We start from the raw sequence: 14283 nt of genomic DNA, 5'->3' as shown, positions 1-14283 counted from the left end.
CATTGTTTACACAGACTTTAGTAAAGTATTTGATAGGGTTCTACATGGTAGACTAATTACTACAGTTAGATCACATGGGATTCAGGGCATAGGTGAGGTGAATAGCAAGGGTCATTTCTCTGGGGTGGGGCGTTCAAAACTAGGGGACATATTTTTAAGATGAGAGTAGAAAGTTTTAAAAAGGACAAGAGAGGCAACTTTTTTGTAGAGAGAATGGTTCATGTGTGGAATGTACTGCCAGAGGAAGTGGTGGATGCAGGTACAGTTACATTTAAAAGTGTAAGTATATGAATAGAAAAGGTTTCAAGGGATATGGGACAACTGCAGGCAAGTGGGACTAGTTAACTTTGGGAACATGGTCAGCATAAACTAGTTGGACCAAAGGATCCGCTTCCATTCTGAATGACTCTATCTTCTTATAAAAGGTTTAAAAACCCATATTATTTTCAGTCTTTATTAATAGTACAGAAATAAGTAAGCTCAACTCCCTTGAAAGGTAGATCTTCAGTTCTGCTATAGGAGAAAAGAAGAAATGTGAACATGGGGAAGTATCAAATGGAAATTGGTCTCTCCGGGCTCAAATGAAGGAAAATAGACAAATTTGCATTTATAAAGCACTTTTCTCATCCTTGGAACATTCAAAAGAACTTTACAACAAATGAAAGCAATGTGGGAAGCAATGAACATAAAAATTCAATTTCACATTTTTCCACATCCATACATTTTTGTTACTTTTAAAATAGATCATATTCAGTATTTTCTTTTCGCAGTTTACATGCAAATAACATCACTGATGTTTTGAAAGTAATCATATTCGTCCAGCGTATGGTATCTAGGTTAAAGTCAATGCCACAATCTACCAAAATCTGGAATGACCTTTATTAATGAGCTTGTGCTTTTCTCGGCTGTCCTTCAGGAGTTGCTCAATAGGAACTTTCTGAACTTTATTTTATTGGCTGCATTAATTCTACTGTTTACTGTCGGTCTTAAAGCATTAGTAAAATAATAAGCATCAGAATGATAGGAAAATACCAATGGTAATGAGGGAATAAATCATTGAATGCAAAAGAATTAATGTGACCTTTAGATTAGAAATTATTTAACACTGTCACTGCCACTTTCATTGCTGTTTATTGTTGAAAGTTGGCCTCATGAAAAAAAGTTTATTAATTTACGTTTGACTCAGAAAAACAAATGAACATAAGTCTCATGTATGATTGACATTGTAGTGATAACATGTGAATTGGGAATTGCAGAGTTATATTAATGTAGTGGCCTACAGAGGTATTCTAGAAATATCACCCTGTAATAGGATCCAAATACAGTTAGGTTCACAGTGGTTTCAATAGATCCCTGATAAAATAAAGCAGGAGATCTGGAACAAACTGCGGAATTTGATCCCATTATAAATACATTTGTGAACATTTCCTCTGTTCAATAATTCAAGCAAAATTTGCTTGAAAACATTCAATTAATTCTTTTTAAAATGTCAAAAATAACATTTACAAAAAAAGTTTATTTCCTCCCACAGTCCACAGATGTACAGGTTAGGTGAATTGGTCATGCTAAGTTACTCATAGTGTTCAGGGATATGTAGGTTAGGTGTATTAGTCAGGGGTAAATATAGGAGAAAGGGTAGGGAAATTGGTCTGAAGGGTCAGTGTCAACTTCTTGGGCCGAAGGACTCGTTTCCACACTGTCGGGATTCTCAATATTCTGAATGTATTTTTAACCCAATGTGTCTGACTCTAAAACCCAGGACTGAAAACAATAAATGTTGAAAACCACAACGGTATCCATAGAGTTTCAAGTCTAGATGACTCTTCATCAGAGTTGACTTGAACTGTGGAGGTTGCAGCATTTATGTTAGAGTGTGGTGGGGGTGGTGGATTGCTGAAGGAGATAGAGTGCTGATAGTGCAGAATAAGTGATTGGAATGTGAGAATGGCAGAACTGTGTGTTCAACTGCCAAACAGGAAAGAACAGTGGGATAGGGGATGGGGAGAGAGGACATGGTGACAGAGAATGCAACAAGTAACTGAATATTAGAGACAAATATAAATTAGTATTGCTGTATGCATCTGTTCACTATAACCTATGTTTGGAAATATAGAGTTCATGAAAGCCAAGGAATGAGCTGAGCTAAAAGCAACTAAAAAATATTCCTATTTCAAAATGTACTACCAAATCCCATTAACCCATTTACCTTTAATATTTGCTGACCAACCAACTATCCAGAGAAAAAAAGAGCAGTTTAGGGGCTGGAAATTCTTTTAGGTATACGAGGCTTGGATTGGAAGCTGCCTATATGTTTGTCTATTTCCAAGACCTTAAATTGATCCAGGCATCAGGTCAGGTAATATGGCACTCCAGGAAAATTCAGAGCAAAGAAACTTGGAATCTATTAGGACTAGGTTAGGAAAGGTGAATGGACTCCTTTTTGTCCCACACCTTGGTTGCTATAACCAAGTTTAAATATTTAAAAGGATGGCATACTGCCAACTCACTACATACTTAGCTATGTGTAACTCAATGTAAAGAAATAAGCAACCATACTCCTTGAGTTAAATAAGTAAAGAGTTACTTTTATTCCTAAAATTCACTGAGGTAAAGATACAGAAATATATTAACAGGCAAAAACATATCCCACCTTCCATGATCAACACAGGTAGGAAAAATGCAAATTACAGGTTACTAAAGGTTGTGTTGACAAGGGGTGAAATACATAAGTAAAAGAAGTACATGATCAAACAACTCATCAAAGGCACATTGTACCACTTCAAAGATGTAACTGTTTAATTTTGGCTATCGTCTTGGATGTAGTGGTTATATGTTGACATCTTACTTACAAGAATTGCTGTCTACAGCAGTTTAGCTTCCTATTGGTTACTTTGTTGTCCTTTCAGTCATTTTCAAAATTCACTCCTGGGATATGGGCATTGTTGGCTAGGGCAGGACTTATTCTGTAGCAAAGTCTCATGATGTTTCAAGATGGTTTGGAAAGGAAGTTACAGTGATTTTCCTTGATAATATTTTGCACCTTTCCTACATGTGACAGTCAAGGTGGCTGCTGTCATGTGATTGGCTTTCAAACTATAGTCATGGTTCCAAAAAGTTTCAAATGATCATCCCATCAAGCAGCCAGGTTCTTCCCTGACTTGGGGGAAAGAATGTGTTCTCATTTTTCTTGGAGTAACCCTTGATATTAGCAAGTGCAGAAGTGTAGAACCTTCCAGAGACTTGACAAGGCTAAAGTTGCAAGAAGTTGACTCCAGCCATTATGGAATCGACAATAACAGAAATTGTTGGCAAAACTCAGGTGAAGAGTCACAGGACTGAAAACGTTAACTCTGTTTTCTTCCCACAAATGCTGCCAGACCTGTTGAGTTTCACCAGCAATTTCTGCTTTGTTTCAGATCTCCGGTATCCACTGTTCTTTGTTTTACATTAGAGTCCACAATGTTCATTTTTTAAAAAGCTTAATCTGTGAAACAAGCTGAGGCAATTTAAGGTTTACATCTTCATGAAAAATGTATTGAATATAGCCAGATTAATAGCTGAATTCAAATTTTGTTTGAAACAAGTAAACAAGAAGCTCAAATTCCCTCTGTAGGACATGGTAGTTATTTTTAAAAATCACTTAATAATACATTTCCATTCAATGCTACACAAAATTATATTTAATCACTTAAATAATAATTAAATATATCCAAAGAAATCATGAACATGTGCAAGCTGTACTGAAATGCTGCAATCAGCCAGGGATTTCCATGCCCTAATTTCCTCTCACACCACCCAAGAGACTGTTGAAAGACTGAGAATCAAACTGAATAAATAATGAGTGATGGATTGGCATCTTCCAGCAGGCGATTGAGGTTATTCCAAACATACTTCATAGCTAGAGAAGTAAAGAATCTTTCATTTTATCAGAGTCAGCTGGATTCTTTCTCAGGTCACAAAGAAAATTGTTAAATGTGCCACCAGAAAAAAAGATATTCAGTAATACTGAACCTCTGAGATGTTACATTGAATGTACGATGTGGAAGCAGACCATTTGACTGCATTGATAATTATGCTCCACATAAACCTTCTGCCGATCTACTTTATCTAACCATATCAGCATATCTATCCGTTCTGTTTTCTCTATGTACTTATCTGGATTCCCTTTAGTTGTATCTATGTTCTTCAACCACACCTTAGGAAAGCCCTTTCTACATTCCAATCACTCGTTGATTGAAGATGTTTATTTTGACTTGTCTGTTGAATTTATTCTCCCATAATATCCCCTAACAAATGCTTTTGTTTTCTTGAAGTTCCATCAGATTACCCACAACCTGCACTTTTCTACAGAATAGATCCTCAGCCTGTTTGGTCTTTGATAATAAGTACATGCTTTCACTTCTGGCATAAGACTTGGGGACTTTTATAGTATGGAAACTAGAGCTAGTCACATAATTCCAATTATGGGTTTTAACTATAGCAAGTTTAACATAATTTCTCTACTCTTCAATTCTACCTCTCTAGCAATTAATTCAGTGTTTTGCTTTATAATCTTATTAATCTGTATTGTTACTTTTAGTCATTCGTATATCTTACTATTTGATCTCTTTACTCCCATATACTATTATCAAAGCACTCTCTGAATTGCTTAAACTTTCTACGAAAGTACGTTACTTGATAATTCTTTACTGAAGGAACGGCGATATATTTCCAAGTTAGGATGGTGAGTGACTTGGAAGGAAGCTTGCAGGTGGTGGTGTTCCTGTGTATCTGCTGCCCTTGATAATGATTATGGGTTTGGAAGTTGCTGCCTAAAGAGTGTTGGAGCTTTGGTGGTGAAGGGTGTGGATGTTTGTGAATTGGTGCCAATCAAGTGGGTTGCTTTGTCCTTGATGGTGTCAAGCTGTTGAAGTTGCACTCAACCAAGCAAGGGGGTAATATTCCATGCACTCCTGCCTAGTGCCTTGTCAGCCATAGAAAGCCTGGATACAGATCACTGACCATTTAGGTGTTGTGTGCCTGGTTACAGGGAATGTCAAGCTGAGCAAAAATAAGTCAGGGAGCTTCCGCACACTGCAAGGATAGGTGTCACCAACTCCTCTCTTGATCTCACTCAAGGTGTGCCATCCTCTCAGTAGGCACCTTTGAAATGAAGGAACTACTCAGAAGACACCCAAAAGCTGCTTTTCAGGCAGCCCCTCCACCTTCTCTCTGTCTGTGATTCCATACCAAGCAGAAATTCAAGCTGAGGAGAGTGAGCCTCTATCTGACCAGGACACTCTCAGCAGGCATGGGCCCTCCAGACCCAACATCACTTGGTTACTTTACACCCATATGTGAGATGTGTAGCCTCTTCAGATATCCCAACAATGAATGAAGATGAAGTGGCTAAGCACTGCTCATTTAATTCTGTAACTGAGCACTCAAGACCTTGTGCACTAAAAAAACAATACAAGTCACAGAAGCTTTACAGCAATGAGGAAGTCAGTGAGAGTGCACTGAGAGCAATGCGAAGTCTGGCAACCTCCAAACATGTGAAAACTGTGTGCGCTAAGAAAGTAAACTAAGAGTCATGTGATGTGAGCATGTGTACATGCATGATATGCATGTGCGTCCCTTCACAGAAAGCGACCTGGCAGAAACATGCAGGCCATGGGTATCCCTGAGTTCCAAATTGAAATGTTGAAGGGTGAAAATGAAAGCAGTGCTGGTCTGAGAGCAGGCATAATGATGTCGAGAGGCTGGTGGTTTTGCCAACAACAACATATGCAAACAAAGTTTGAGGAAAGCAGTGGCCATAGACCATGCAGGGGTATTGTGCTGAAGACACAGTTGAATGATGTCAGGACAAACATAGTGTAAGCTCTAAATTACTTGTTGGAAAATCTCACCATCCTGTTTCACAATGAAGAAGAGAATTTGAAATGGTGAGTAAATAAGGCAAGTATTAATGAGATGCAAATAAATGGAAATAAGGTCGTTGTCCTCAATAGCAAGATTCTGAAATCATTTAATAGCTTGAGGAAAAAGCACAAAACTTTCCTTGATCTCGATATTATGATTTTTTAAAATAATGAACATATTTTCCCAACTTTGTTTATGCCACACTGCTGGTGAGGAGGATGGATTTTCCACTTGTAAGTCACTGAGTTTATGACAAATGTCTGTTGATAGACACACCACTCTTTTGAGGATTTGTGCCTCAGTTTGATGTCACTTTGCTTCTTTTGTTTTATTTACTTTATTTTCATTCCTTCTCTTTCAATTTATGTTTCTTCATCTCAGTTCCTTAATTTTAAAAAGTCCTCAGATGGCCTTTTGCTATCAAGTCAAAGGAACAGTTCAAAGCACATAGTGCTTCTGTAAGTTGATACAGACATAAAATTGTCCCTTGGTTTGAGCCAAATCCAGTATTTCTTTTCTGTAATCAAATCTTCATAAGAAGTAGGTCAGTCTTTTCTCAAGTTCTATACAAGTTCCTTTGAAGGAAGGCTAGAGGTTAATTACTGCTAGCTGAGCTGGCCTCTCCATGCCCACAGATTATACAGATCTGTGTTGATCAGACCTGCTTGGCAGTATGCTACAGTCATCAAACCACAAACAGGATCAAAACTCAAAGCTGCTGGAAATGTGTATGTGACAAGAATATTATAACAATTGCTAACTAAGCTGTTGGTATACACTGCCGTAAAAAGGAAAGCTAGTTAGAAACTGAGACTCACTGGGAATTTATGGGTGGCTGCAAGTTTTTTAAAATCTTGATTAATTAACTCTTGTGAGTTGACCATTGTCATTATGTCGAGTAGCTTTTTGTAAAATGTGAGAGGATGAGTAAGTATGGGATATATGACCCCAAGGAACAGATGGATGTAAAGTAGAAACTGACCATGACTTTGAACAACCAATAGGCCAAATTAGCAGATGTTGCATATGTGGTAACACATGGAGAAAATGAGGACTGCAGATGCTGGAGATCAGAGTCGAAGAGTGTGGTGCTGGAAAAGGACAACCAATCAGGCAGCATCTAAAGAGCAGGAGAGTTGACATTTTGAGCGTAAGCCCTTCATCAGGAAAGTGGTAACACACCCAACTAAGATACATCGCATACAATGTATGCTTGAACTCAATGTTAACAGACAATGCAAACCTAGAAAACCTAGTAATATGAGCCAGAAGAGGGGTCAGCTTGACAGATGGCAAACTGTTGTCTATCACCTTAAGTGGAGGCACACTCTAAAATGAAGCCAGGTGGGTAGGCAACAAGCAGGCAGACAAGTTGACTAAAGAATGAGCAGAGAATGGACTTGTATGAGTTAAGAGTGATAAGAGCACAGAAAAAACAAGGAATGGTTTTCCTGTGTCAGGAGCCAATGCACCTGAAGGGAACACAAATAACTGATGTTATCTTTAGAGCAGTCATAAAGGCAACAGAAGAGAATGAAGAAATTGGAGCCTTTTTGGAGTCCCAGACATATATACTAAAGATGGATACCTATTTAAAGGAGACAAGTGGGTGGCACCAGCTAAGTGAAGTTGACACCCTCAAATCAAAACAAAATACAGCAGATGCCGGAGATCTCAAATAAAAACAGTAAAAGCTGGACAAGCTCAGCAGGTCTGGTAACGTCTGTGGAGAGAGAAACAGAGTTACCATTCAAGTCCCATGACTCTTCATGGAACCTTCTTTAGTGCTAGTGGATAATTTCACTTAGTGAGTACAGGTCATTCCCTGCAAATCTGCCACAGTCTTATTCACACTTAAACCCAAATAAGGGGGCTGTTCACTGGGTGCGGGCTGTTGGAAATAGCAGAATCCAAGCAAGTATCATGTTTCACTGGGCAGGTGACTTACTTTGACAAAATTAAGATTAGATTCCCTACAGTGCGGAAACAGGCCCTTCAGTCCACACTGACCCTCCAACGATTAATCCATCCAGACCCATTTCCCTCTGACTAATGCACCTAGCACTACGGGCAATTTAGCATGGCTAATTCACCTGACCTGCACATCTTTGGACTGTGGGAGGAAACCAGAGCACCCAGAGGAAACCCACGCAGACACAGGGAGAATGTGCAAACTCCACACAGACAGTCATCCAAGGCTGGAATCAAACCTGGGACCCTGGTGCTGTGAGGCAGCGGTGCTAACCACTGAGCCACCGTGCTGCCCCATAAGGGTAAATGTCAAGTTGTCATAGCTCTCAAATATCAGAGATAGTGAACTAAATGTTTAACTTGTCTCTAAGAGTTTAAATTTAAGCTGGGCATGTGTGATGATGTGACTGTATGCCAGTTAGTCTGCCTTGTACATCAAAGCTATTTTCACACAAACATTGCTTACTCATTCACTTAGCACACACATATCAAAAGTTGCAGTTGTGCCATCCACTTTCTTCTGTCTTAATGCCTGCCTTTCTTTCATTCCAGAAAATAAACAGACCACAAAAGGGTAGAACCAAGATGGGTAGAAGTCTGTCCAATGTTCAGCTCCTCATCCATATGTGGTGAGATTCCTGACTCTGACTGCTCCAAACATGCCCGGGACTGGCATTGGAAGCTGAAGTTGACCTATTGCGTAGGAAAGCCCTGAGCAAAGATGATTCACCTTTTCTTGATTGATGTCATGCAAATAGCAATGACATGCATCCTGACTTTGTGTTTACTGTAAACAGCATAGCAATACACCAGTACTGTGAACCTGGTATCTCTGGCTGACGGTAAGGCACAAAAAGGCTGCGCAGAAAGATAAGGCAGAGATTCTGTGAGCATCCACATAGGGTCAAAGTGACTGTCTATTGTGACAGCAAACAAATAGGCCAGAGATGTAATTTGGTCCAGTGCATGAGCTGGGTGCATGTCCCTGAGCACACAATGTCTTTGTTACAGCCTTACAATTGTAGCTGCTGGTCCATCCCAAGGTGCAGAATTAAAATACAGAAACACCATTTAAATAAATCAGGGATGTGCCATGAGGATTCTAAGAGGCTGGCACATGTTGGATGTCAATATTTGTGGACCTGGAATGCATGTGACCAGTGCCCATTGAGCACACTCTGAACATTGGTGCCTGATCTCCAACATGAATGTTGTCTGGAGCAAGTGGTGAGCTGAATCAACCAGTTGCGTTCTGGTTTTTTTCATCAAATTTTCCAGACATTGTGCTTGTTTGATAAGTTTGGTGAGGTGTGAGGCTGAATATTAATGAGTTGAATTGTGCCCTTAACAAGACATTTAACAAGGAATAGTCTCTATGAATTAGCAACTTGCTGTTTCTTAACAAGAATCTCACCACGAGTTGCTCCTGATGTTGAGACAGACTTTGCTGTGGTTGTCATCTGATTCTGCTGCACATTTCACAAAGCCTACATTGCTCAGGCCTTTGTAAGATTCATCCCATTATGTATTTCTCTCTATTTGCACTTAATTCTGAACAGTTCCCAATTTAGGAGAAGTTGATGAAGCATCAGAATGCAGCAAGCTATGTAGTGAATTTGAAAGATTATATCATGGCAATTAGTTGAGGGAGAGTTAAAGAAAGAGAAATGTAATGTGGTCTGTCTAATGCAACAATACTGCCAAACCACAAATGGGTTTAGCACAACTGATGTAAACTGTAGGATGGAGGTAGTCTGTGCATGTCTTGCAGGCAGACACATTGCCCAAGTAGGAGAAAGAGAGTAAAGTTATTATCTAAGAAGTAGAGTTTGAACATGGTAAAACTACCTCCTGTCATATCAATCAAGCAAATTCTTGTTTCTCACCAGGAGAAATAATTAAAATAGGGCTGGGAGATATCTACCACCACATCATCCTGAAATGAAAATCATAGACGAGACCAGATTCATTTCAGAAATTATGCACAGAAATTTGGATATGCTACATATCACATCCCTGATGTTTATTAAGTTTACATCAATGAATAAAATAATCAAGACAACTGTTCTTGAAACTGGAAGAATGTCGCACAGGACTCTGGAGGATTTACAGAGAATATCAGAACAAGGTGTGGTGGAATTCATTTTTAATTTTGGAACTAATATTGAAACTCATCCCTGAATTGCATTATTTTTCTCATGGCAATTCTGATCCTGGTTCCTTCAGAAGTACAGAGCATACCTGAAAACCAAACATTTCCTCGTAGTGCAGGGTAGTTGGGGAAGTCAAACCATAGCCTTTCTTATGGCAGTGTAAGCCATAGTTTAACTGTCCCAAGGCTGTGCGTGTATGATTATCCCATTATCCCACGGCTGGCAAGTTTTTGTTTTGAGTGAATACCCACATCACCACTAATGTTCAATGTTTACCTATCACCACTGAGCGTGATCATCCTCTTATTCATCCCCATCCCTGATAGTATCATCTTCCTTCACCCCATCCCTGGCTATGATAAACTCCCTCCCATCCATCATTCCACCCTCATCAGCCCCCACCCAAGGGTGATCAAACCTCCCCACCCCCAACAATAACAATGTTGTCCTTTCTCCCTCATGTTGACCTTCACCACCTAACTGCCAGATCCTCCTATACTGCCAACTCTGTGAATATTGGTCAGACAGTTTGAAGTGAGGGTGAGAATAAGCACTTGCCATTGAGTAGGGGTTCAGGAGGACAGTGATGCTGTCCGCGAACATTGTATGTGAGTCAGGATTAGAGGAGTGAGGATGACAGGGGTGACAGTGAGCAATGTTTGTAGGTCAGGAGCAGGGAATGACAGAGGAAGACAGTGAGTACTATCCATGGAGTGGGAGCACAGGAAGGTCAGAAGTGTGAATTGAGCAGTGTCAGAGCATTGTTAGCAAAGCGAGTATTGCTGCAGGATAAGATTTTAGAAGATTTTAGATTACTTTGAGCTGGAATACTCTCCCAAAAATGCTTCGACTGCATTATATTTATTCTGACAAATAGTATTCCATTTTCAATCACATTTATGTGCATAGTAATTTATTTTAATGTCATTCCTAATGAAATATTTATGATAATGCTAATTCAAAGAGTACTTTGACGATGTGTTTTTAACTATGGATTATCAATTCTCATTGAACCATCTTACACTTTTGAACTGCTGATTAATGAAAACCTGGAAACAGATATGTTGCACAGAAGTTGTCATTCTGTAACATAGTAAATAACGAGCATCACTGACCATCCATTCCTATTCCTGCTATTACTACGCAAGACTGCCTGATATCATAAATGGAGAAAGTGAGGACTGCAGATGCTGGAGATCAGAGTCGAGAGTGAGGTGTTGGAAAAGCACAGGAGGTCAGGCAGCATCTGAGGAGCAGGAGAATTGATGACATTCCTGATGAACGGCTCTTGCCCGAAACGTTGATTCTCCTGATCCTCGGATACTCCCTGAACTGCTGTGCTTTTCCAGGACCTCACTCTCGACTCTGATATCATAATTGGGTAGTCCCACAAATATCCAACCCTAGGTTATCTCAGGCCGATACTGTTAAAACAAGATCTCAGTCAGTCAATAGAATGATATAAATGATCTAATTCAACTCTTTATTTGACTTTTGAGAACATTTAGTCAAATCTAATGCTGTTCTGGACCATTGCTGATACATTCACGTATTTCAGAATAAGTCACTAAATAACAATTAAGTGGAGGGACTCTGGGATCTGCATCATCTTTGTGATACAGCACCTCTGAGGCCACTTTGAACCCCAACCTACTTGAGATCTTCCTAGAATGAGGCCATCACAGTTAATGAATTGTGAATATTGTTGTCAAAATCATGTGATGAACTCACCATGGATTAATCTTCAGGGTTAAAAGTATGTCCATTTAATGTGAGATGAACTGTTGCAATTACTACGGAAATGAATACAGATTAAATTTAGCACACTTCTTGTCTTTCTGGCATCTTCTATCAAGGTGCACAAAGTCTCTTGCTTGTAAACTGAATTGGATTGGATTTATTATCACATGTGCCGAGGCACAGTGAAAAGCTTTGTCTTGTGAGCAATACAGGGGGATCACAGAGTTAAGTAGCATAGATAGTAAATAATAGGTAAACAGCGGCAAAAACAAAAACACAGGTACAGGCGAATGTTAAGATTTTGTGAGTCCATTCAGTATGTTAACAGCAGTAGGGTAGAAACTGTTTTGAAACCGGCTGCTGCATGTGTTCAGGCTTCTATACCTTCTCCCCAGTGGTAGAGGTTGTAGAAAAACATTGCCAGGGTGTGATGACTCTTTGAGAATGCTGGCAGCCTTTTCTTGACAGCGAGCTTGGTAGATGGATTCGTTGAGAGGTTGGCCTTTGTGATTGTCCGGGCCAAGTTCACCACTCTCTCTAACCGTCTCCAATCTTGAATGGTACAGTTGCCATACTAGGTAGTGATTAATCAAGTGGCGCAACTATAACAGTTGGCAAGGATATTCTCCATCATGCCAAATTTACTCAGCTGCCTGAGGAAGAAGAGATGTTGTTGCGGGGGGGGGGGGGGGGGGCTCCAGTGTTGAGTGTTAGTAAGGATGAAATATTGTCCCCAATTTTTGATATTGAAATGCTTATTATTTTCATCAGACTGATCTTGACATTTTCTGACAGAAAATGTCTCTTTGCAGGCATTGATGATATTAGATTTAAGGATATCCTAAGCAGAGTGACCTCTTCTTCAATTCTTGATTGAAGTCAGAATACTTTCCCTAAAGCAATGTGAGAATTAGTCTTCTTTGATTGAATCCTTCTGAGGTTTAATGTTGATCTTTCATGGACATTAAGTCTCATGTATCCATCCTTTGGGAGCCAGATTGATAGCTATGATTGAAAGCAACAAGTCAGTGATCAGTTTAGCAGTCATCACCTCCTGTCATTGTCCTGGCGGTGTGTACAATTTGTGATTCCAGGCAAGAACAATAATGTTATCAAACTGGAGTCAGTGCTTGGTCTGTGGGTGTTATCATGACATTTTCTACTTGTTCTTCTGGCACATTTGGTGGCAATAAGCTCATGTACTGTATATTCGGTAAGGTTCAATTCTGGAGATTGGAACTTTTTCCAATTTTGGTGTTGAAGTCTCAGAGGAGAATAACTTTGATTTTCTTCAGAGTTTCACAGAGCCTGATGAAGAAACCTGCTTTGGTTGCAAAACTGGCATCTAGATTAGAAAATATACAGTGATCATGGTTGTGCTTTAGCTCCTTGCCAGTTTGAGATGAATAATCAGAAGGTACTTCAAACAAGGTGCTAATGAAACTGATCAACAAGCTCATTCATGAAGATAAACTCAATTCTGTGAATCATGCATTCTTCTTCTGATTTTCCTTTCTCAAGGCAAGTTTAGCCACCTTAGTGTTCCTTGAGTGCCCCTCACAGCCTGAGGTCTCAGCCAGAGTAGTGATGTTGATGTCACATCACTGGGATTTTTATGACAATTGCAATGTGACACTCCAGGTGCTCACTCACAGATATGTCCACATGAGTCCTGGTGCTCTAGATCACAAAATTTACCGCTTGTGTACTTCAGCTATAGAAGGTAATCCTTTTGAACACAGCTATCCAATTGGAAAAGGTCAGGAGATCTATATTCAGGATATTTTTTCTAGCCCCTCTCCATATATGATCAGAGTGAATACTAAAAAGAGCTGCTCAGACATAGTTTCAGTTACCAAAAGGCACCCTGAACACATACGTGTGCTAAACAGCCATGTTGTAACTGTCTTCTCCATGTCAGATCACGATAGAAGACTCCAGACAACTTATCCTTCTCCTATTGCCATTTGTTGGCCATCAAAGAGCTTGGTTAATATGCCCAAGAAGGAATGTGCTTGTTTTTCTCATCTTTTAACTAGGAGAAAACATTATACACTAGCCTCTGCATATGTCTTGACTGAATTGAACCTTGATTCAATGGCAAGTAAACCAAGATGGTTGGGAATTTCATTTTGTTGCAGCTTTCATCTGCCAGAACAAGTATTGAGATAATTCAGATGGCTTATCTTCCTCTGCCTGAGGATTTATTTGCTAAAGCCCCATCTGCTGAGTATTTCTTAGGTTCATAACAATTATCCCTCACACAACTCTCTCATTAGGTCCACATTCCAGACCAACTCCTCCTCCACATCTGGAATTATCCCCTGCAACAAAATCTGCACCCACACCTCCCCCCTTATGTCCATCCAAGGCCCCAAAGAATCATTCCAATTCTGGCAAAGATTCACGTGCATTTCCTCTAACCTCATTTATTGCAACTATTATTCCTGATGTGGTCTCCTGTACATTGGAGAGACCAAAAGCAAACTCGTGGAGTAGTTCAGGGAACAGTCAT

Source organism: Chiloscyllium punctatum, chromosome 25, assembly GCF_047496795.1.
Source record: "Chiloscyllium punctatum isolate Juve2018m chromosome 25, sChiPun1.3, whole genome shotgun sequence".
Taxonomy (NCBI): Eukaryota; Metazoa; Chordata; class Chondrichthyes; order Orectolobiformes; family Hemiscylliidae; genus Chiloscyllium; species Chiloscyllium punctatum.
Note: the sequence above shows the minus strand (reverse complement) of the source record.